This window comes from Manduca sexta, chromosome 5, assembly GCF_014839805.1.
Source record: "Manduca sexta isolate Smith_Timp_Sample1 chromosome 5, JHU_Msex_v1.0, whole genome shotgun sequence".
Lineage (NCBI taxonomy): Eukaryota > Metazoa > Arthropoda > Insecta > Lepidoptera > Sphingidae > Manduca > Manduca sexta.
This window is the reverse complement of record NC_051119.1, coordinates 8,152,357-8,177,096: the sequence shown is the minus strand read 5'-3', so window position 1 is coordinate 8,177,096 and position 24,740 is coordinate 8,152,357. Positions and strand designations below refer to the sequence as shown.

The 24,740-nt window shown below is 34.7% G+C and overlaps 1 protein-coding gene across 2 annotated transcripts in view; it reads left to right on the top strand.

Annotated features, from left to right (window-relative positions):
* The first annotated feature begins 440 nt into the window (after positions 1-440).
* LOC115455953 (protein Wnt-7b) overlaps positions 441-24,740 on the top strand; it is an 86,217-nt gene continuing 61,917 nt past the window's right edge. For both annotated transcript variants that reach the window (XM_030184785.2, XM_030184784.2), the window contains exon 1: positions 441-576. The gene's annotated coding sequence lies outside the window, so the exon portion shown is untranslated. The remainder of the gene's footprint in view (positions 577-24,740) is intronic.

The window sequence follows — 24,740 nt, the reverse complement described above, 5'->3', positions numbered from 1 at the left end:
TATCAGAATCATTAAAACGACTCTAGAAAAGGCTCTAGGCGCGATAAAAATGCCCTTTCGATCGCGCAACCTTCTATAATAACTTGCTTGTCATACTACTGAGTTCCACGCGTAATAATAGAAATGTATTTATGTTACTAGCGAGTAGAGCATACATCGCATTTATTTATTAAAATTTATAGGAAAGTTAGCAATACAGGTAAAAAATGCATTCGGAGAAATTTGACGGGGTTAATAAATATGATAAATAAACTAAAAATAAAGATATGACATAAAATAATTACTTTGCCAAGAAGAAATATTTTAGCAAATGAGCACTCATCACGAAACTAATAATTTCCATTTAAAACCTTATGCATCATCTGAAAAACGTCACAGGCCGAGCTAGTATAGATGAATGGTCGGAGCGTGGTCAGTTTCGAGTCAGTGGATGCTGGGAAGTGGCGCGAGACGCACGTGTCGCCGCGGTCTGATCGCCCGCTCGATCGTTTACACGTGAAACTTTGTGTTGTGTTTCATTTAGTGAGGTCAACGTTCATTTATTTGAAGTTTAGTTACAGTTTTATTATGTGAGAGGTTTGTAAATTGTTTCTTTCCGTTCTATAATTGATTTTGTGATTTAATAAAATATTAATAACTGCTGTTTTCATAAAATATTCGTCAATACAAAAAATGCAAAACATTACCGAAATATGTTTTATATTTTTTTTAGTGTGTACATTTCTATGTCACTCACGTAATAATACGTAAACTGATAAGATTTAACCGCCAACATTGTTTCATAACATCCGTACCTTCAATTATATAAATATAATGGTGTAGTAAAACTACAGCTTGTACTATGTGGGTTGGATAAATAAAAAGTTTACCAAGTTTTGTTAAAACTTGTGACCATTAAAAAAACATTCTTCCATGTGTATTTTAAAAGAGATATATTTGGCCTTTAAATATATTAAATCTTTGATGTTCTAGATCAACTGTAAACTCTATCTAAATATTTTTATTTCTATAAAATTGGCAAATGACTCTACGCTAAACTCTTACCATAAAAATTATTATTAAAAGTGACGTTTTTTACTTTTTATTAATAGATCAACTAAAAGTTCGATCTAAAAAAATATTATATAAAATTCGCTAATGACTCTACCTTAGAAATTAATTGTCATAAAAAGTATTATTATAATATAAACCATTTTAACTTCCCTCACACTAATGAGATCTGAACCCATATTCATGACTGACGTAGACTTGCAAGTCTAGCATGAGAATTTATTGGAACTGATAGCATACATTGATATTAGATGTATCGTAGGTTTTATATTTGACATGTCGCCGAAGTTATCTCAAAAGTAAAAACTAGTTACATTATCGGCTAACAGAGTTCAAAACAAGACGTTTTATGCAGTTGTAATCACAATTAGTAATACAATAAAGATAGAGTCGAATCGCAATTAACAAATATTTAATTTAAAATTTATATTCAAATATTTTAAATCGTACAGTGAAATACTAATAATTATAATTGATTCCAACTCTTATTCGATAAATCTAGACTATGTCTAGACTAGATATACCTACAGTGCTCTACATCGTTACATGAGGTCAAAACAATTTGTCACACACTTTGTAGTAAATTTTCGATATCGACCTGTCACTTCTAATTTAGATATAACATTTTATTTAAATGAATCTCGTAGAGTCTATAGAGTTCGAAATATCCATCCTCTATACACTGTGGTTACCAAAAATCTTTTTATCAGTAATTAACCGTATCAGTAATGTGTCTTTGGCTGTTAAAAGAAATATAGAGCCGATGGGTAGTGGGGAATTGAATAGATCGCCAAGACGAAGGTTCGAAAGAAGTGTCTAAGGTATGCAATTCGACTTCTCGAAGCTATATGTATAATAATTTATTATCGCTCGGTTTAACGGTGAAGTGAAATATCCTAAGGAAACCGAATACCTAAAAATTCTTCGTAAGAATTTTGAAAAAATGTCTGCCAACCCGCATTTGGCCAGGGTAGTGGACAAAAGCCTAAACGCCCTGCAGTAGTACAGGAAATCCGTTCATAGCAATGGAATCGCTATATTATACAGGCATTATTCTAAAGAAATAATAAACCTTTAATATGTGTAGTTAAAACATTAATCAAGTATCTTAATTGCTAAATGGGTAGGTTTTTTAAACTAGCACGGGAAAGTGACCCGGCTGCCCCTGATGGTAAGTGGAGTGGGGTCCAATATAATATCGACTGACGAGAGATGATTATCCCTCGGTAGTCGACACAATTTTGCCGGCCAGTTGGAACTGGATATACACAGGCTGATCCCGGAACGAGACACTTACGTGGACCACTATGACGGGTTTTAACATCTTGTGTATGGCGGTCGCTATCTGGGCGGATATAAAATACAACTTACCACCTCCAATAGTCAAATAGGTATTGAAATTCGAATTTTAAAACTTCGGACAATGTCGCGAACAATAACAAGTTTTATACAGGCCATTATCAACAGCGTGTCCCGAGAAACACGCGTGAAGTCGCAATTAAAAGCTTTTTATAGCAATAAAACAGCGTTGAATATTGCGCCTCGCAACGTTTAACACGTATCAACTATTCTAGTTAACATTTATATATTTTTTATTGCTTATAGCTGACATGAACCTTAAACTACTTACATTTACTGGTGGTTGGGTTTCATATGTGAAGTACCACCGCAATGTCTATTTCTGCCGCCAAGCAGCAGTGTGTAATCACTGTTGTGTCCCAGATTAAACCAGGACATTGTAGCCAGTGTACTTAACTACTGGACATAATAAGATTTAACGCCTCATGTCTCAGGATGGCTTACGCAGTGGCATACCAAACAATATTTTATAATTTAAGGCGTTGGATAGTGTTTCTACCGTTATATGGGCGGTCGTATCGTTTACCATCAGGCGAACGGCAAGCTCGTCTCGTCAATCAAAACAATAAAAAAAATTACTAAATCGACGCAAAGTTTACTGTACTTTGCTGGTGATTTCCATTCTGGCAGTTATTGTGACAAAAACTCTACATAGTTATTGTTATTGTAGATTGTAATAGTATCTTTAGGCTTAAGTTTTTATTCTTTTAATGCTTGACCAACTATACGTATATTGTGGCGGTTGATCACTGGTGGTGGAGCCACTTGCTCTTTTAAAGAACGTAATTTATATTTCAAATTGCAAGTATTTTGATATAACGATAACTTTTGTTTCCTATAACCGATTTTAATAAAACAAAGCCTATTTATCGGCAACTAATTACACTCTGTCATTTTGTGGAAACTACATAACAATACGATTAGTGGTTTCTAAGATGTGCGTTTAAAAATGAACAGAAAATAATTTAAAAAATCGCTATTATTTGTTCTATTACGTCTTTAGTACTCTACCCTATCTTTTTATTAGTTTTCGTATAATATACGGTCACACCTTATTTTGTTGTTTTATTTTATAGATTGATAACACCTAAGGATAAAAAGTGTTTTACTATAAAACAGTCAGTTACAGAATTCGCTGAGTAAATTGACAGTATGCGCGGTTGTTTTACTCCAAAAGAAATGTATAGTCGATATTTTGAATTGTATATAGGTTCATGTGCAAATTAAACTAAAATGTTTACTTAATATATTCCATACTATTTTATTATATATTTCTCTTGTACATCTACATAAGGAAGGCGTAATAAATTTAAAACTATCGCAAAATGACAATTCTTAAAACTTTTATTGCTAGAAATTAAATTCTAGTGATAAAAACAAAAATATGACTTAAATGACTCCATCTCTAATGAAGTATTTTTATGTTACTATTTTGCATATAATATAGTATTCCGGTTTTACAAATATACTAATTGCCAGATGGAATTTAACCTATATAGGAAATAAATTTCCAAATTTCCGATTCACTTACGGTATTTTTTTACCCACTTCAAAAAAGGAGGTTATCAATCCGGCATATATTTTATTTTAGAGAATTGTGTCGCAAAATTTCAAACTTTACCCTATGATTTCAGTTATGCGTTGTCCACTATTAAGATTTTTTAAATAATTTAAAACTGAGATGAAGATGTATAATTTTCTCACAACGAGGTCTACAACATTCAGACGCGTTAAAGAAAATTTATAACCCTAAATAAACAATATTATGCACTTTTGAATAATAAAATATGTTCAGAATATGCAAAGGAAGAATTAAATATTTAAATCTACAAAATATTTGAAGTTAAACACCGCCTACGACCACGCTTCCGTAAATATTATATTACTTCATCTTTTTTTAACCTGACCGTTTCAATATGTAAATTTTTTTTTTAAAATTTTATTTATATAAAAGAAGTATTAATTTAATGTGTAAGTATTGCTCAAGATTCCACAATTTAGTACTTATAATATTGTATTGACATTTCCTCAATAAATGATTGTTTACATATTGGTACCATAGGTACCAGCGGAATTACCAGCGTTTTGCTCCTTGAAGCAAAGCATATTGCTGACCTGGGACCTGATTGTGGCTGCATTATTTCAAAAATGGATATGTACTTAAGTACATAAGTTGATTTTCTATAAGAAAATGATACCTTATTAATAATAGTACCTTCACTACGTTATCAAGTATTTATTTCCTATTGGTAAGATAATAATATATTTTATATCCGTCCGGATAGCGACAACCGTACGCAAGGTGTTAAAACCGGTCACAGTGGCCCACGTGTGTCGCGTTCCGGGATCAGTCTATGCATACCCGGATCCAACAGACCGACATAATTGCGTCCACTGTAAGGGTTAATCATCTCTCGTCAGTCGACATTCTATTGGACCCCACTCCACTTATCATCATAAAGTCTAGCTATTCACGCTGAAAAGAAATATGTCTAAACTCTACAACGTGACTGAACTTTTGCTAGTTATTGTAATAATCACAAGAATCTGATCGTCTGTACAGACATTAACATTTTTATATAAATAATGATTGTTACAAATTATTTTGCGTTTGATACTATGTGGTAATTGTAGCCAAAATAAACTTTTTTATCTATGTATCTATTATATTAATTTTAACTTCAGTTAAATAGAGCGAATAATATAAATAAGACCTGCCTCCTGTGATCCTTTTTTGAATAAATTGATCACCGGAATCATTATTGAAAACTTAATTACTGTTAAATAAAAATGAAATTTATATATCCATCCGATACTTAAGAGGAAATTGAATCCTAGTATATACGTACTTACGCCTTTTATCCACGAAGGGGTAGGCAGAAGTGAAACTAATACACTCACTTTCCGCCCTGTGTATTCCATTCAATGACATGGTCGAGCTTATTGTCATATCGGACACAAATTCCAGACTCCGGGTTGAGACTGAGTAGAAAAACTCAATATAATATTGCCCGACCCGGGGTTTGAACCCGAGACCTCGGCACTACAGTCGTGCTGTACTATAACTACACCACCGATATATTAATGTTTATAGATATTTCTTTTTCCATAATTATTACATACATGACCCGCTTTGTTGTACAGACAGACACATTTAGTATATATATGTTGTAACATACGAATTTGTTAAGTCTATAAATATTCATGAAAACACGTAGCCGGTGTCAATTAATAAGCGGAGATCATTTCAAATAGTTTTGTATACACCTCATATAAATGATAATTTATGTTCAGATCGATTAGATAAGTAAGGCTTAGCGTCAAATATGTCACTACAATATTTTTGGTATTTTAAAAATATTAAAACATGCCTAATATGAACTATTTTAAAATAAATCATTTTTCGCATTTTGTCGCAGTTTTTATATTATTTTTTCCCGACTTTGCAGCCTTCATGATTCGATCAGTCCGCCCCGTGACATTACATAATGTCTATCATTATCAAGAACCATGATAGGGATAAATATAAATATTATGTTCTATTTTCAATTAGGAAAAATGTGAAGTAAAATATTGGATGTGTTATGCGATTACTTCTTGCGCGAATTCCCGTTTTACGATATTCAATCCTGAGGGATGAATACGGTCAATGCTATAAAAAAATGTATGGTTAAAACTTATATTTGCTGACGGTAAGATATATTTTATATCAGCCCGGATAGTGACCACCGTACACAACGTGTTAAAACCCGCCATAGTGACTTACGTAAGTGTGTCGCATTCCGGGATCAGCCTGTGAATATCCGGTTCCGACAGGCCGGCATAATTGTATCGACTGCCAAGGGGTAATCATCTTCGCCAGTCCACAATCTATTGGTCCCCACTACACTTACCATCAGGTACAGTGAGGTCACTTGCCCTTATTAAAAAAAAGTCCTTATTGGGTATGGTTATGCCAAATTCGCCTTTCAACTCAGACTACAAAAATTAAAACATTATTAAAGTAATTGATTCAAGACTTTTCTACTGTCTGACGCCTGATTTCATCAGACAGCTATTATAATCAATTAACAATCACAAAAGGAAACAATTAAGTATCTATAAATACAATTCGCGATACCTGTTTCTGCAGCACTAAAGGTCACGTGCAGTGAATACCTACCTTGAAAATAAAACATACATTTTATTTACACTATAAATTAAAATATCGAATTTATTCTATAAACTATAGCTGACCTGACAGACGTGCTGTCTTAACTATGAATATTGAATTCAAATTGGTATAATTAATTGAAAAAATATATTATTCAAAATCATAGTGTTTATGAAGTGGTCAGTGATATACAGACATATTTTTATTTATCCATAATAAAACACGGCTAGGAGACAGCTGTGTTTTGCATCCATATTGATCACGCGCGTTTTGTCAAAAGGGCGAAAATAGTTGTTAAGATCTGTTAAATTTTCTAATGTTCCTCAACTTCCTTAATTTATTCTTTCATAAGAACCTTCTCCTGACAATAATTAACACAACAAAGAAAGAATTAGCGAAATTGTTCCATTTATTCACGCTAGACGCGATGACCAAGGGATTCATAGTGATTCATTTTCTATATATACAGATAGCGGCCGGCAAATCTCTAGCGACTGTTGACTGACAAAAATGCAACATAAAGTTTTTTTTTTATCCTTGCACGACAACTTGACTCTACAGCACCTGATTGTAAGTGGAATGGGGTCCAATAAAATGTCGACTGACGAGAGATGATCACCCCTCGGCAGTCGACACAATTATGCCGGCCTTTTGGTACCGGATATATATAGGCTCATCCCGGAACGTGACACACTTACGTGGACCACTATGGTGGGTTTTAACACATTGTGTGCGGTGCTCGCTATTCGGGCGGATATAAAATATATCCTACCATCAATGAAGTGATAGTGTCCTGTTGTTTCATATATGGTTAGATTACTGAGGTTAAAGCCTTAACTCCTCGACATAATATTTAATCACAAAATTTGCACTCGAAAATCATTTTACTAGTATTCTACTATCGTCAATATTATTCTACCATATATTAAACATATGTGAGTGTAGTTAACATATTTACTTTATTTATAGCCGTTAGATTTACGACTGCTTTCACAAAACCGGCTAGTTATTTTAGTGCATCTAGAAATAACACTAACCGCCTGTGACTTAGCCCGTAACGTAGATCATAGACTTTAACACTGCCGTTAACCCAAATCTCTAGTGCGTAGCATCACGTACCGAAAGCTACTCAGCTTATTTAAACCAATATTATTATATTATTGCTTTTATTTTTTATTAAACCAGCGATAGCTTAGTTGGAAGTGGAACGGACTGCCGAGACGTATGTCCGCAAGTTCAAAACCCAAGGTCTGACATTGCTTAAGTTATGTGTGTATTCTTTGTGAATTATTGCTTGATTTAACGGTGAAGGAAAACATCGTGAGGTAACCTGCATACCTGAGAAATTCTGCATAATGATTTTGAAGGTATGTGAAGTGTACCAACCCGCATTAGGCCAGCGTGGTGGACTAAGGCCTAATCCCTCTCAGTAGTAGAGGAGGCCCGTGGCCAGTAGTGGGACAGTATATAATACAGGGCTGATAATATTATATTATTGCTTTTACTCATAAAAAAAGGAAAAACGAGGTGGTTGTTTTATTTATATTATTCTAGCCATCTAACTATGGTATTTAAATGTATTAAGGTTGACTTTAAGATGGGCAGAAAAATTATATTTGTAAAATAAAATTTACCACAAAAAAACTCGGATAAGTGCAAGTCGGACTTGCTCACCAAGGATCCGTACACACTCGCTCTTTTTTATTTATTAAAGTAAATGTTTATGGTTTTCGGAATTTTTCCTTTATATGTGTTGCAAGACATTGCTTCTAGTTAAATTTCGTGATTGTAAGTAAACGGGAAATAACCTTATGGGCTTTGAATCCCTTGTCAAATCGCAAAATAATCAACATAAATTATTATATGTCTTTCGATCGCTTCGATGTAAAAGTTTAGTTGTTTGTTATATATTTCAATTTGATATCATGACGCGTTACTGAGTATAAAGGTCTTGTCAGTCAGACAAACGGATAATAAAGTGATCCTATAAGGTTTCTTTATACTTTACAGATCCCTAAAAACGAATGAGAAATGAGAGGTGCAAACGAATTTCTATGCTTTAGAAACAATGACAGAAAAGCCTTTAATTTGTTTGTTTTATTTTCACACCATCCCACCACCATCTATTGTATCTTTTCAGTTAACAACCTGCCTTATTATAAACTTGGCCATATGACAAGCCCTTAGTGTACATTGCAGGTACTCCAAGTCATAGGCATTATAGAGTAAATTAAAACGCGGGTAACAAGGCCGTATAGATTCCGGACGTGCGCGTGCGCAAACCATGAGACGCAGCGACAATACCCGTAATTCGAGCATTAATCTTAATGTGTAGATTAAGATTAAAATAAAATAACAATGATTCTATCATATTTAAAATTGTATAACAACCCCACGTGGAAATTGACCCACATACAGTAAACTCCAAATTAACGTTTACACTGCCAGGAAAACATTCCATTGAAATACTTGCTTTGCCAGTACCTGCTTTTTTAAGACTGCCTATACATGCATTCACGTATGCTCTTTTATATTTCAAAACTAATTGCTCTATACTTAAATGTTTCGTAGAGATTTCGCTGAGATACTAAATACCGATGTTATTTGTCAATCAACTCATAAAATTGCTTTGAATATTGAAATTTAATAAGTTATCAAATACTGCCTTAAATTAAGAACATGTACACACTCACACGTATATAATTGAAATTATCAATGATAAAGTACAGAAATTACTAAACACATGACAGGCTATAAAATCACACACACACCCTTATCCTCAGAGTTAGTAGAGGAGCAACAAATGCACCCACTTTCCGCACAAATAATTCCAAACTCCGGACTGATACTGAGTAGAAAAAGACAATAACACTTTTCCCGACCTGGGGATCGAACCCGAGACCTCGACACTACTGTCGTACTGTAATGCACCTACGCCTTCGCAGCGCTAAATATATTCTCATCACATAAATAAAAAATTAAAAATCGATTTACAACACAAACATCTATATCGTGATGTTAATGTAGCCCACTCGTGTCACTTCAAGTCCTCCATCGAATGCATCACCAATATTCCTAACCAAACAAGGTCCTAATTAAATAACAATCAAATATTTACAATAGCCGTAAAATTTAAATAAACTATTTGCTAATTAAATAAATTATGTGAAACCATTAGGGTTCAGTAAAAATAGCAATCTTTGGCTTAATAGCTATTTGGTTTAGAATGCAAAAAAAATAAAAATATAACAACTATAGATACAAATTTTACGTATTTGAGAAGTACATAAAGTACCTTACAAAATTGATACAGGATTTGCATAAATAATTAGTTCTGGACTCATTATTTTTCTTATCTGGTTATGTCACGACATTCCTGATAACCCAAGCTACTGTTTTGTCTAATAATCTTCTAAGTTCTCACATCTTATTCTAAAAAAAATTATAATAATCTCAACAAGCCAAGTCAAGTATTTACTCTTAATGTGTTACATTGTTTGTCTGTGTGTTAACTAAAAAAAATCCAAGTTCATGCCTACGATGATATTATCGAAAATATCATTAATAAAGGTTAGGTTAGGATAGGTTAGAAGTGGAAGAAAATACGTAACTAACTATACACTCTTTTCCACACATACATACTTTAACATTTTCTTATTAATTAAACAGGTTATACAACAACGAATTGTAGCACTTTAAATAACCAATAAATATCCATCATAGTATCTTCATACTGGCTATTAAATATACGGAACCAACAGTGTACAGTTTCAGCTCACGCTCACCCTTCGTTGCGTAACGTAGAATGGCCAAATCACCAGTAGTTTATTACCAATTAAGTAAAACACGGACCCCTGCTGGGACCACGGATATGTGGTGAAACATGTGTTCTATTCAAATGCCACACCTTGACGAAATTTGCGTACCATTTATTGATAGACCAAAAAAAGACATGGAGATCGAAACATCTTTCATGTTTGGTAATTTGAGTGCACTGTATATATTAACTAAGGTCAAAAGGAGTCAATAGATGCAGGCCATCTGTAAGTTAGGCTCTGAAGTATATATATACTATACTATCAGCCCTGTATTATATACTGCCCCACTACTGGGCACGACCCTCCTCTACTACTGAGAGGGATTAGACCTTAGTCCACCACGCTGGCCTGGTGCGGATTTGTAGACTTCACACACCCTCAAAATTTCTATTGAGAATTTCTCAAGTATGCAGATTTCTAAATGATGTTTCCCTTCACCTGGTGAAGGAAGTCTATAGGAGAGGTCTATAATCGTTGATGCATCACCCTCTCCCAGTGACCGTCCTGAGCTGAGGTTCGTAATCCATTAGTAGATTGCCCTCAGCATGGTCCCTTAATTTTCAAGGGTTGCGAACGCCTAATGCCCTCACCCGAAAGTCCGATGTGTTTGTATAAGCCGACCCTTGGTAGGCTAACAAACGTGTCAGCATAAAAAAGGAGTGGACTATATTCAGTAGTGGACTTCTGAATGATAATAATGTACTTAAAATAGGAATTTGGTTCAAAGTAGTCATTTTAGCCAATGAATACTCACTTCTAAGTAGGCATCCACTAGACAGTGATCGATATTTTGCTAAAGTTCATGGACAGCAGTCAAATGTCTACCTTTGCTGGTCAATAAGAAATTTAAAAAATATTAGTCTAGACGGTATTAAAACGACTTGAGAGCCGGTAACTCTGGTTTGAGATCTGAAAACTGTAAACTAGACTCTATACAGGTTTTCATTAACTATGAAATACTATGGCTTTATTTCTTCAAGCTTTCAGTTAATTTGGTGTGAGCAGTTAAAGCGAACTCGTAAAGGGAATAGCATTTCTCGGAACATTAAAACAGTAGTAAAATATTTCGAATGGTTTCCGTATTTTGCTCTATTTCGATTTATCGTTGTAGGGAGTAGTCGAAGAAGTTAACTAGTCGAAGTACTCTAATTAGCCCCAATTAAAAACTTGAATGAACTTGTCCAATACAAAGGTAATGTGGATTTCGAAGTACATGGAATGTCCGTTAATAGTATGTTTACAAATTTTAAAATAAGAACGAATTTCCGATAGTTTACTCATTTTAAAAATCTAACGTTTATTTTTTGTTCTTTTTCAATTTAAATTTCTGTAATAACGGGTTATATTTAGATTTATTACCTTCCTGATACGAATTGGGGACTTGCCAATTTTGGGTTACGTGACGTGTTTCATAGTGTTTCTAAGATACTAGCTACCGATCATTAGTCACCATCTAGTATTCAAATATATCGATAAGTATCTGGATTTATAACATTTCCCTAAATTGGTTAATGCTTTTAATAACTAAGAATGCTAATTCAGTGGGCTGATTATGCACTTAAATTAGATAATAACAAATTCCGACCAAATCACTTCTAAGAACAATTTAGACATAATATTTGCAGAATTAGAGAAGAAACGCCGCGTGATCTAAATGTTTTTACTGTATTCTGATTCTTATTATTGTATGTATTAAGTTATACTTCTTTTGATGCGCTGGGGAAAAATTATTGTAAATATTTACAATGCGCGCGCACGCCATCATGAAAAACAGACACCATCAAATTAGCTAGTCATTAGTTAAATTATTACATTATTATTTCATATGTATTAATGTACAAATAAATTAATAATAGATACAAATAATAATTATTAAAGTCCGGAAAAAAATAATTATTTTATGATATTTAAATTAAATTTATTTAACTACATAACGTGTTATAATATAACTTTCTTTCATTGTATTAAATATCTAGTTTCTATTATTAGTGTCGTTTTCTCTACAAACATAGGATAACGCGAAGGACATCATTTTTGGAAAGATTGTTACGCCAAAGTATAATTTCTTACGTGCATACATAAGTACACACACACGTTTTTTTATTCTTAGATCTCATTATGAAATAGTTTCTAAATATATCGTGTTTTCTTCATGATATCCCTAAATGGTTATGTATCCAAAGTCATTAAGTCTATCTGCATATGTCTAGACATGCATAAATATGCATGACGCATATATTTACCTGTGTCTGTGTCTGTCTGTGTTTCTTTTTTAATTACTAGACATGGTTCGTACCTATACTTACTAACTTATTGCTGCAGGAAATCTAAAAATTTTAATTTTATACTTTTTTGATTCATTTTTTTATAAATAATGTAGACTGAAGCGGCGATTAAAAGCGGCAATAGCCTAGTAAAAAGCGGCGATAGCCCAGTTGGGTGTGGAACGGACTGCCAAGACGAATGTCCGCAGGTTCAAATCCCAAGGGCACACACCTCTGACTTTTCTAAAATCATGTGTTTATTCTCTGTGAATTTATCGTTCGCTTTACCGGTGAAGGAAAACGTCGTGAGGAAACATGCACATCTGAGAAGTTCTCTATAGGAATTTCGAAGGTGTGTGAGTCTACCAATTCGCACTAGACCAGCGTGGTGGACTAAGGCCTCATCCCTCTCATTAGTAGAGGAGGCCTGTGCTTAGCAATAGGCAAGTATATAATACAGGGCTGATATTATTATTATTATTAATGTAGACTGATATATGACCGATTTAATTATGTTGAGTATAGTTTTATAGTTTGATTCATCATCGTCAGCCGCAGGTATCCACTGCTGAACGTGGGCGTCCCCCAAAGATTTCCAGATCGACCTATTGTAAGCGGCATCCAGCGACCTCCTGCGACTGTCATGAGATCATCCGTCCACCTCGTGTTTAGACGTTATAGTTTGATAAATAGCTATTATTATTGTTATATAACAAGCTTGTCAGTACTTCGGCGTAATGCGTGTGTAAATAGATAGACAGAAAATCTAAAAACTGTTGTTTTAGATTTTCTTCAATTTCTGTAAAGCACAAACATCGGCCTGTTAAAATTTTATGATATGTAAAGAAAACAGCTCAATAATAAAAGTGCACTACCAACTTAAGTTCGAGGATAACAATTAAGATTACTAGTGCACTACTGAAATAAAAACTAAGGATAAGAAATAAGTATATAGCTGCTTTGCACGAAAACATCTGGGTGATATTTTGCAGTGCAGCACTGCAAGCTAAATTACGTAACGTCTTCCGAAAATGTACACAAAAATGTTTATAGCATAACATGAAGGCATCATACAGGTTTTGTCGAAATAGTGTTCGATCAATCGGTTTCGGAGGCAGTTTTTGCGAATTAACGGTTCGCTAACGGTGTCTGCTCGCGTCAAACTGATGCTCCAACAATGCGAACTCTGCCAATGTGTCGGGTATTTCAGCCTTAAATAGCTTTTCAGTGAATAATTAAAATGCTGATTGACATTTTGGTATTAAATTATTGAAGAATTTTAATAAGTACTAACTCTGTCCCCAACTTCGTCTCAGTACTTAGATATCTGAGTCTAAGTTTTAAACAGCAAATATTATGTTAAAATAACGATAACTTTACTTCGATATTCGATTTTAATGAAGTATTGCCTAACTTTTTTTTATGTGGACGGCAAAGTGATTCCACTCCACCTGGGCCCTTATTCTGTATGATAGTGTAAACGCGTAACGAGGTTGTGTCATGTTATCTTCGAGAAATGTGCGTGGAATGGTATTCTGTAAGCCAAATTTCTATAGTCCTAAACATGATGCGTTGTGTTACGTGCTTGTTACACACTGTCAAAATAACGTGCGGGATAGAGAATAAGGCCCCTGATAATAAGTAGAGTGGAATCCAACAAAATGTCGACTGGCCAGGAAATGATGTTTTGACAATGCAATTTATACTAGTATGTAAGTTTATTACCATGAACTTGTTTGACGGGGCATCGTTTCTGGTTATCAATGTAATATATGACAACAAAATCCGTTTTATTAACCTCAAATCAATCAGTATTAAACACAAGATTGTCTGCATTTAGTATCCAGTTATTTTTTTTAATAAATTACCTCCTAAACTACATTTCAATTATACATACGCCGCATAATTAAGGTAACTTAGTCTTCAAGGTCCATGATATGATGCAAGGACGGTTCTGGGCAACTATCTTAGTGCAACAAGATACTTGGACCGTCCTGTTTGGGCCTTAGAAAGACTAGAAGGCCATGCGAGTTTTGGTTGGTATTCCGGTGTAGGATATACAGGAGTAAGCGACTCGGTCCAACAAGATGCTCTGGGACCGTCCTGTAAGGGCCGAAGAAGGCTACCGCGTGCTTTGGTTGGTATTCCGGTGTGGGGTATACAGGGATTAGGGACTCGGTCCAATGCTCGCTCGGATGCTATACACCCGATTGTCGACATTGGACCGTAAGACCGGGAAAACTAACATAAGCATTCCACTCATCCTCCAAGTGATGGTAGCAATAACGCGTTTTTGCCGGCGGAAAAAAGTCCTTGATATAATGCCCTTTTTTGACTGCCTGTTATTTAAACGTGTAAACAAAATGTAAATCCGTTATTGGCCCTAAAATAAGTACATCAGATTGTGTATCACCCCAGTATTAAGGGTTGTGGATTTTTAATAAATAATACTTCACATTTTACACAACTTATAATAAAAGAAACAATAAATTCGTGGTCTCCTAATCATACGTACCAACTCACAACACAACCCGATAACTAGGCAATGTAGGCTTTACCCCTATCAGCATTATTGTTAAAGATATTGCATGCAAATAAATGCATGCAAAAATAAAATTAGCTCGAAATATACTTAAGGTAAGAGACAAAATGCACACTCACAGAACAGAAATTTTACGATTGCAAACCAATAAAATATCAATAACAATTTGTTACAATAATCGTAAAAGCATCACATTACTTAAACTTATTTATGAATCGTGGAATGTAAATACGTAAAAGTGTAGTGTCATGATATTGCGGGCTCCAAATGCATTGCTTTTTATTCGAAAATGTATAGAGATTTTATAAGACAACATCAATGTATCGTACGTTATATTATTGAGTGGAATCGATGGTAAAGTTTTTAATTTTCGAACCCTTTATTACTGCCATGGTGGCGTAGTTGCACCGCAAGCGCGATACGGCAGCACTCTGAGGTCCTGGGTTCGAATACCGGGTCGGGCAAAATGATATTTGGGTTTTTCTCCTAAATATTAGCCCGGAGTTCGTAATTTGCGCCCGATGTGGCAATAGGCTCGCCCCCTATCACATATGGGACGGAATTCACTTGGCAAAAATTAGGTGCCCTGGTTATGCCTCTGCATACCTCTTCGGGTATAAATTCTAGATGTGAATAGTACAACTACGCCACCAAGACAGTCAAAATTAAGTGAAAAATAATCTACATCAAGTGTTAATTTTTATAAAAGCATTACTCCTAAACAAAAAGTAGTTGCCTAACCTAAAATTCTTTACAATGTACAACACAAGGCTGTCGATGCTCATAAAAGAATGATTGACGGCAAATAACACATTTTAAATATTAAATAGAAACGCCTTACATCATCAGTTTTTCGCAACGCATGCGGCAATGTGTTTAATCATAAAATTTTCCGTCAAATAGGTCAGCGTAGTAATCACAATGTGTCAAATATGTCACGACGCAATTAATCAATGAGCCAAGAAAATAAATCGATCTGCTAACACCAGCACAATATTACGCGGTGATTGCGTACAAAAAGAAATGCTGTCAAGATAATAATTTGGCATTAATATACAAAGTAGGTAAATTAAATTTCCAACGAACAGCCTTTCGCGAGAGCGATTGCAATTTAAAGCGATGCTCTTTTGTAAACTCACTTTGCAGTGGGGTCACTGGCGTACCTACATAAAAAAGACAATTTTATAGAATTATCTTGACATTGGGTTTGGTTTCATCGGCAAGGATTACTCCCTAGGATGATTAATTGATTGACAATGAGGTCAATCAATTAATTAATCAATCAGCTTATCGCTGTCCATTGCGGATCATAAGCCTATCTAAGTGCCAACCCTACCAATAATTTTTTTTTTTAATTTTAATAAGGATGGCTTATTATCGATAAAATAGTGCTAGCCCACCCAGTGCTCTGTAATTCAAGTTATGGATGTGGTTACTATTTCTTTCGAGTCGAGTTCTTTTTTAGTATTGTAATTGTATGACGAGACGAGCATTTCGCTCGCTTGAAGGTAAGCCATATGATTGCCTATAAGCAGAGCAACATGCAGAACTTTGAACTATAAAGTACTCGTGGCATTCCACTACGCTCGTCACTCTGAGACAAGATTTTAACCCTCTTTATACTCGGTATTATTTATTATTATGTATAAAAAATTGTTGGAAGATTAAAGTATTGCCTGTTCTGAAACAGGAACCCAAAGCTTTATCCTTCCGAGGCAATTTTACTGCGCTCGGTCTCCACACCGAATGTACGCCCATACCCTGAGGAACATTTGTCTCTGCCCTAGGCACACAGATAAGTGTGTATACCTCACTCGCGAACATTTCCTGGCCTTCTCCCCTCCTTCCATCCTAAGAAGGCTGCTTTTCGTTCTTCCACACTACACTTCCCCAGATATCCTCTCCCGACATTCCTCCAAGCTCCTGCAGTCGGTAAAGCGGGAGACTCTTGTATGCCATTCGAAGTTTTCTCCAAGTGTTGACTGCAGGGTACAATACAAAATAAAACCAAAGCTTTACAGAACAGAAGCATAACCAAAAAGGCGATTCAATCTTCAATAATTGGTTCCACGCAATCCGTCATTCCCAAGTAGAGCACAAGTGACTCACCCACACGTGTAGTGAATCGCGCCGAAATGACGTATAGATGGTATCGTTAAGTATTACCTTGTTCTGTGAGATCTCGCCTGATTAACAGCAGAAACTTATGTTATAATGACTTCTTCGAAATTTATCTCGTATGAGGAAAATAGGATAAAGAGATAGCAAAACTAATAAGAAACTATGTTATATACATGTATTATAAATATTTCAATTTTAAGCATTTGAATTCGAAAATAATTGTTTGAGTGACCCAATAATTAATATAACATTGTAAAATTATTATTTTTGCCAAATTAAAGATATACTTAGTTTGATTTTTATTGAAATAATTCACACTTATATTTTAAATATATTTTATTATTGTCTAATGCTGTGAACAGTTTGGTTATAAGTAAATTAGTTGTCTTATTTATTACAATTGGATAGTGTAAGGAACGAGGCATTGACTCAGTTTTCCTTTTACGCTGTTTATTTCTTATCTCTAAGGCCTAATATTTTAATCTTGAGATAAAATTTATCAATCAAAATTATAACCTGACGGAATATAAAAGTAAGACAAATTAACAACTTTATACATGCAGCTGTAATTTTTACCTTACACTACGAATAATTTTTATCTGGTTTTTCTAAACCAACCCTAAATAAAACCTAATTTAATTTAATGATATTAACAATGACCATTAACTATATCTCCAGATTGATTGTACTATATAAAATGCAAAAATATCTTTACGAAGACGGAACGCATGCTTGGGCGTCAGTCAGGTAGCGGGCTATAGGGAATCCCTTCACGAAAGCAAATGAAAACAACACTAGACTTGTTGTAGTAAGGTTTAAATTGATAAAGCCATAACCATCATAAAGTAAGAGAGAAAGTAATTAATCAAGCGGTTGTTTGTAGGAGTCGTGTTAGAGAAACCACCGCTGTGTTTGACACGGCGAATTCTGTTCATGTATACAGATTTACGGTGACATTAGAACCAGCTATCCACTCTGTTTATTAGTATTTCTATAATTTACATTTTGTAAATGGTTTTCCCTGATATTATTGAGATAATGCGTACAATTTTAAATAATATTCTCTTATTAGCTTTTGCTGGATGCGCCCGCGTGAAAAAGTTTTTGGGCATAAAAGTCCTGCTTTATTTTAGCGATATAAAACTGAGCCGATACTTTAAGCTACACCTCTAGCAATACATCGATTAAAACTGCATTCAATTCCATTCAGTAGTTTTTGCGTGATGCGTGTACAAACATATAGACACAGTTTAGATACAGTAGATACAGTTTCTTCATTGTTTATTATGTACAGACATAGATAGAAAGAAATTATATTATATGTAAAGATAATATCGATGCTAATTTCTACAAATATAACAAAATCGTGGACTGCGTGCTTGTGTGCGCATCACGCAAAATGTGCTCATTGCACTACAAATATTTTCACTGAAAAGTATGAACCTTATTTTGAGTAACATTAGGTGTTTACATCATAAAAAATTACCCATAGACACAAAAGATATTATTTTTTTATTTAATTAAAAATATACTCATATCACCGTGTTGCGTCGTTATGTTACGGCTTGAGACAGACGCTAAGTCCGCGCAGACGACATTGCGGGCATTAATATAGTACCTACAAGATATACTATACCTCGGTGGCGTGGTTGTATGTACGACTACAGTGGTTAAGTCTCGAGTTCAATCCTCGAGTCGGGCAGTGATATTAGGTTTTTCTATTCAGTATCAACCCGGAATATGAAATTTGTGCCCAACATATCGATAGGCTCGCCTCCTAGCACATCATGGGACGGAATACACACGGCGGATTGTGGGTGCACTAGTTGCGCCTCTACCTACCCTATCAGGGATGAAAGGCACGCGTGTGTGTGTGTGTGTGTGTGTGTGTGTGTGTGTGTGTGTGTGTGTTTGTGTGTGTGTGTGTGTGTGTGTGTGTGTGTGTGTGTGTGTGTGTGTGTGTGTTGACTATCTGCGGTGGCTCGTAATTGGCTTATATATTGTATTCATTCCGTCCTATATTTGTCTGTTTTTGATAGCTGTGAGCCACCCAAATATAATAAAAAAAAAAAATATTATAAACTCGGCACGAACTTCCACAAAGCAAAGTATTGCAGCGAGAGCTCTATATCTTAGTCCATGAAATACATCTTGTTATGGACGTCTAATAAACGATTTGATGACACGTAGACTGCATTGATATTGAGCCAAGTTGTACGATATTCAGCCTCAATGATTTAACCTGTTGTCGCCAATAATCTATAATTAAGCCTTAAAAAAATGTTGTTTCCTGCATATTATATACCATTTGAATTGTAGTCTTTTCTATTTTTTACCAACATGAAAACTTCAATATAAATTTGCAACATAAGTAACAATTAACAAAGGACCTTGTAAATAAGCCAGCGATATTCAGAAGAAAAATGCATATAAGTTGATACGCATAGCATCTGATTGAAAAAAATTGAAAGAATTATGAAATAGTTGTTGATATCTTATTTCGTCGTAGCCGCTTCATCGGTTCAAGCGATAGACCGTGTCAAAGTATTATATTTTTCACTAGTAATTGGTGCGGCTCTGCTTGCTTGCAATAAAGCAGAAATGTCTAATATATCGGATAAAAACCGGTGGAGATAGATCATCCGCTCCAGATGCTGACCACGATCCTCAGATATGAGGAACTCACCAGAGAGAGAGATTCTAGTATATCGGTATAAACACTAGCCTATTACATATTAATATGGGATATGATCTATCTGCATGTCCAATATACAAATCTGTTGATCGGTTTCCGTTTAATTCCAATATAAACAATTACAAATTTCCAATTAAAAATATTCTATGATACAAAATTTGATCAACAAATAAAGTTGTTTTTTGTCTAAACGCGGAAATGTGAGTCTAAACACAATATCAACCAACGGGATATTTTTAGATGTGCACCATAACTTGAGATGAAATGAAATAATTTATTTGCACCTATAAATAATGTATAATTATTTTAATTCCGTCAATATTAACTCTACTACCAGTTCGGAAAGCAGTTCTCACCAGAGAAGAACGGGCAAGAAACTCTGGTGTTGCTCTTTTTAAAATCAGTTCAAGGTATAAACTACAGAATATGACTCACAGAAAAGAGAAAAATTACAATTGTTTTCTTTAAAATCACCAATCTCGACACTGAGATATTTATTGAAATCTTTATTTAAGGAGCTTGGTCGTTATTTCACGACCATGCCACTCCGTGCGTCCGCTTTCACAGGTTTTCACTCCCTTTTCACGATTTCAAAATATATTTTTTAAGGTACCCTAGCCCCTTCTGATACCAAATTACCGGTGTTCACTCACTTTTCACGATTTCCAAATATATTTTTTTAAGGTACCCTAGCCCCTTCTGATACAAAATTACCGGTGTTCACTCACTTTTCACGATTTCAAAATATATTTTTTTAAGGTACCCTAGCCCCTTCTGATACAAAATTACCGGTGTTCACTCACTTTTCACGATTTCAAAATATATATTTTTATGGTACCCTAGCCCCTTCTGATACAAAATTACCGGTGTTCACTCACTTTTCACGATTTCAAAATATATTTTTTTAAGGTACCCTAGCTCCTTCTGATACAAAATTACCGGTGTTCACGCACTTTTCAAGATATCAAAATATTTTTTTTAATATAACCCTAGCCAACACAGGAACCGACAAAAAACTATTTATAAGCCCACATAGAAACCCAAAGTATGAAGTCCACTCCGCACACACCTCCCCGAGACATTAGTATATATAGTACTTTATAAATTTACAATTAGTACACTGATCATTAGATGAAATATTTTTTGTCGTGACAGCAGTCGGAACTAAGAGTCAGAGATATCGACGCGCTGGGCGGATCAACTTTTACAACCAGTTGATGCGTGTGCGCACGTGAAGATTACAGTATGCACTCAAGAATCAATTTATGCTCAGTGATATAATATATTGCATTATATACACGTATACACTGAAAAGACGACATTATAAAGGTCCCAGCAACTCGCTGGATGAAATGAAATCTTTATGAAAGGCCTACATTCAGCAGAAGAACTTCTGACGATGACGATGTTCTATTGCTCAGACGTGAAAGACAAAGTCATTTTCAAAAATATATAAAATCCCTAATTGTATAGATGATCTCTTCTGGTTTCTCACAGCTCTTTATTTCACAAACTATGTTCCCTAAACGCTGATGTCTCCATTCTCTCGCAGTGACTGTCTTGAGCCGAGGTTTGTTGCTCGTTAATGGATTATCCTCAGCATAGTCACTTAATTTTTCGAGTTGCGATCGTCTAAATCACCCACCCGAACGTCCAGTGTGCTTGGATAAGCTAACCCTTGTTAGGCCAATTAACGTAACACAAGTTAAGAAAAGAGAAATGAACTAATTGGAATCAATACTTCGGTTACAAAGTCATGTTATTGGTAAAAATAACTCGGTTTGTTCCTTCCACAGCTTAACTACGCTTGTGACATTCATGAAATTTGGTACGGATAAAGTTTAAACTCCAAGAAAGAACATTAACTATTTTTAATTCTCCTGAAGCAAATTCCAGGTGGGCGAAGCCGCGAAAAAGTTAGTATTACAAATATATTGACTCTTAAATATAATACATTGACTCGTAAATAAACAATTTCCTACCATTCAAACACAAAACACTAAGACCTTTTTCTTAAAATTCCATTTTAAATGTCTAACCTATAAAATATCTTTCCTCCTTAGTAAGAAAACTATTTCTCGAAAACCTCTGTCATTTAAAATTCCTAGATGATTTACGGCATTATGTTTTTGCTCGGCTTCTACGTGGAAGCTACGCCGCATTAATTGACGTTAGATTCCGAACCTAAGATATTCTGCGAACGCAAAAAATAAACTTAATCACATAATGATTTATAACTATGCGAGATGCAATGGAAACCATATATCATAATGCAAAAAATATGATACGTTTAGCAAACAAATAGTATGTAATTACTAAATTACACGGACAGAAAGGCCAATGATATTAAATCTGACATTTGTATTGGGTAATAGCAAGGATTTAAGGGGCTCTGCCAAATGTCACTTTTTGTAACATATTGATATTTGGAATACATGGTTGTTACGGTTAGACGATGGTCTAAGTTATGCGCGAATTGTGTAAAATTAAGACAGCGACGTAAATCGAGTTTTTGGATTATTTAGTTTTATAGTATTAATAGCTTGAGTTAGATAAAAGTACCTCGGAAGACCAAGACAAAAAGACTTTCGTATATTCTGTGGTATTGCAGTCCGAAAACTATATTACATTATAAATTTATATTGTACACCACCAGGCTTAACACCCTTAGCGTCTTAGTTTGTTATTAAGCAATTGAGACTGGTCATTTATTTTTTATTAAGATCAGGACAACACTTTGTTCTTATAACACGACATTTGCGGGATTTGTTCGGGATTAAATCCCGCAGATGTATTACCATCTGATGATAAACAGGTGGTAGTAAAAACTATACCATACCCTTTCTGCAACATACTTAAAATGTGTAAAGGAAAGATTCCTCACTGTTGTGGGATATAAGACTACCGCACCCTCACAACCGCCACTGAACCTCCTGTAAGCCAGGATCGGCAGTGGCATGCATATAACGACACTGATCGGTGAAGGTCGGCGAGTCTGAGGGATCTCTAATTACTCGGTACCCGCAGCGATATTAATCAAAAAGAAGAATAGAGAAGAGTGAGGAAAATATTTTTACCGTTGCGACATAGAGGCTGTACATTTTTCTCTCTGATTTACCTTTCCAACATTTACCCGCTAATCTCCCCTACTTAGAACACCACCCAAATAGACTCACCGATTACACACATAATTACATCTGGATTTTAATTTGAAAATGATTGTTCGAAACCGTCCATTATCGATATATATCGACGCGTTCCTTGGCATTTGACTGTCAGTGTAATGCTAGACATGAGAACGCGTCCTAACTGGAGCGTAGCAATTTGTCTGTCTCGCTTCCGCCTGATTAACGATCCGCTTTTATTGATAAAACAAAGGATCTAAATTATACAGCCTATTGTGCGTACAAAGACATTCTATATTCAAAATGCGTTTTTGAAATGAGATAATCTAAATTCTAATTTTACATATTCCGTATTCTAATACTTTTACTAAGTATTTATTATTATTTTCAAAACATAAGTAGTCCTTCTCCTTTTCTTTCATACTTAGCTGGTGGAAGCATATATTTTATATCCACCCGAATAGCGATGAATGTACATAAGGTGTTAAAAACTGCTATGGGAGGCTACGTAAGTGTGCGTTCCAGGATCAGCCTGTGTGTATACGATTCCAACAGGCCGGCATAAATATGTCGACTGCCGAGGGGTAATCATCTCTCGTCAGTCGACACTCTATTGGACCCCACTCCACTTATCATTAGTGGGGTCACTGTGGTTTACCCGTATAAAAAAATCCGTACATATCTAGTGTATAAATATTTCGGCCCATTGCCTATCAAATAGAACAAAAGAATCAAAAGATCTTTTAAGTTGCAACAGACAAAGCTAAATAAAACATTCAGTTTGTCAATATAAGTAAAACTCATTAAGAATTTTGCCTCGTTATAGAAAATTACATAAATGAAATTCTAGTTTAATTGAACCGCGTTTCAATTAACACAATTATTTCGTAATAAGTGCCAAAATACATATTTGGTGATAATTGTCGCCCGTCAATGTGGCCAGGAATTCGACTGTAGAATTTAAGTTGCGAAAATGTTTTATAAAATACTGCCCGATCGTTGTGCCCGCTCATTTTTAACCAACTTCAAGAAATGAGAAGGTTCTCAATTCAAATGTATTCTTTTATGTTTGTTGCCTCAGAACTCTTGACTGGATGAACCGATTTTGATATATTTTTTTTCATTTGAAATCTGGTGCTTCCCTTGTCCCATGTAAATTTCATTGTTGTTGGATCCTTGACTTCTAAAATATATGAAAAAACTCTTAAAATGATGTCAACTATGCTGTCAATGTATATTGATTTTTACTAACACAAAAAAGGAAAAAATATTTTTTTTTAACAATAAACAGAAATTAATTCCGTATTACCTATGTACTGGTTACTAATTTTGAAGTCGGTGCCTAATAAAATATTTTTTTTATGTCTCACATTGTCGCATTGGAATAGTTCTGTAATGACTGGGTGTGAGAAATATAAAAAAAATAAAATTTTTAGTCCAAAAACCTCGGGAGGAAAATCAAATCAACCGTAATAACATCCGAAAACTATTTTCATTTTGATGATCACCTTTCTAGCTTTCAAATCATTGTAATGAACAGTGGATATAAACAGAGTTGGAATATAATTAACCTTGGACCAACATGATTCAAGACCTTATAACCTTAGGTTTAT